This window comes from Heterodontus francisci, unplaced genomic scaffold, assembly GCF_036365525.1.
Source record: "Heterodontus francisci isolate sHetFra1 unplaced genomic scaffold, sHetFra1.hap1 HAP1_SCAFFOLD_140, whole genome shotgun sequence".
Taxonomy (NCBI): domain Eukaryota; kingdom Metazoa; phylum Chordata; class Chondrichthyes; order Heterodontiformes; family Heterodontidae; genus Heterodontus; species Heterodontus francisci.
Genome location: NW_027141745.1, coordinates 3,014,237 through 3,016,085, shown reverse-complemented (window position 1 = coordinate 3,016,085; position 1,849 = coordinate 3,014,237). Strand labels below are relative to the sequence as shown.

The 1,849-nt window shown below is 44.7% G+C and overlaps 1 non-coding gene across 1 annotated transcript; it reads right to left on the bottom strand.

Annotated features, from left to right (window-relative positions):
* Positions 1-887: 887 nt before the first annotated feature.
* trnay-aua (transfer RNA tyrosine (anticodon AUA)) lies at positions 888-961 on the bottom strand. The gene has a single exon. It is a non-coding gene; the product is annotated as a tRNA-Tyr (tRNA).
* Between the last annotated feature and the right edge of the window lie 888 nt (positions 962-1,849).

Here is a 1,849-nt window from a genome sequence, read left to right as displayed (position 1 = left end):
CTGCTGAAAGAACTAAGAACTCTTTTCTAATTTACACAATACTATATACACACTCATCAGGCCTCCAAAACTCGCATCCTTGGTGCTGCTCTCTCCTCCCAAACCTCATCTCATGTGACTGTTACATCATCACTCTGATTGTGGGAGGGGTTAATCCCACTTCTCTTCAGCATTAATCCTTTACATCCTCATACTGCACTGTCTGTCCAAAAAAATCGGTGGAGGGAACTTGAATTATCAAAACAGCAACAGCTGCCAGTTGAAAATCAACTCAACCCATCAGAGAGAGACTGTCAGAGAACTTCCTGCATCCAGTCCTGACCCTGTCACATGAAGCAGCTGCTCACCCAGACCCCACTCTCATCAACACTGAACATTTTTACTGAGACCCTTCAAATACTGTTTATAAAAGGCAGGAAAGATCAAAGTTCACACAGTTGTATTAAATACAACAAAGTTTAATATCTTCTCACCGTTTCTCGGTAACCACATGAGACTTAGGTTTTCTTATTTGGTTCCTTTGATTTTTCTTGTTCCTGACTGACAAATATTCCAAACCTCAGATAAACCCTCCCACTTGCGTCATGTCCCAGTCTCGGTTAAAAGCAACACATAATGACACAAACACTCTCCTTCAGTGAGATTAATATCAAGCTGTTTTCCAGGTTGAATGTAACTGTGAACACATTTATGTCAAAGAAGTTACCTTTGATGTATCAGCACTGAAATTCTGTACAAGGAGGAACAGCCATTCCAAACTCATAGCCTTCACAAAGGCTGTTTTTTTATGTGATTGAAATTCATCAAGTATTTTGAATTAAAGTTCACAAGACACAGATGTCAGTGTTGATAATGAAACTTTTCAATCATGTTGCAACTGTGAAATAAGGCTCTGCTGGGAGTTGAACACAGGATCTCCTGTTTTATAGACAGGTGCTTTAACCAACTAAGCTACAGAGCCAGATCACAAATATGCGTGCAATTGAAATCAGAGGAAGGCCTTGTAGATAGTGGGCAGGCTTTGGAGAGTCAAGAGCTGAGTTTGTCACGGCAGTGTTCCCAGCCTCTGACTCGCTCTTGTAGTTGTAGCTGTAGTTGTAATTGTAATCGGCAACCGTCCGTCTCGGAAGACGATGGGCTACACCCGGGGTGTACGTCACTTCTGTGTGAAACATCGTTTGTTGTGGCTGGAGAGGACGACTCGTGAGTGACGATCCCTTCCATAGCTGGTACAGATGAATATCATTGGTCCGAGGTCGACTGATAATTTTTCCTTCCTCTGAGCTCTCTTTCCCACCATCTGGTCATTTCTTTTGTCCTCTGCTTTTCCCATGGTCTTCCTGAATGCCTTTCTCCAGGAATTCCAGTCAGCAGGAAGGACTTCCCATGCATCGACTCCAATCCCAGTCAGCTTGAGATCTCGCTTTGCAGATGTCCTTGTATCACAGACGTGGGTGACCTGTTGGTCTCGTGCTGATAGCAAGCTCACCAAAGAGCATGTCTTTGGCAAAGCGACCGTCATCCATTCAGCACACATGACCCAGTCAACAGAGTCACTGCTGACTCAAGAGGGCAAACATGCTGCAGATCCCTGCACGCTGGTGTACTTCTGCATTCGGCACTCTGTCCTGCCAGGAGATGCCCAATATCCATCTGAGACAGCGGAGGGGGAAGCTGTTCAGCTGCTTTTCTTGGCTTGCATAAGTTGTTGATGCTTCTCTACTATAAAGGAGGGTGCTGAGAACACAAGCCTGGTACACGCGGAGTTTTGTATTTTCGATCAGTTTGCTGTCGGTTCACACTCGTCTTCTCAACTTTGACATGACAGCTGCAGCATTGACAATCCTGG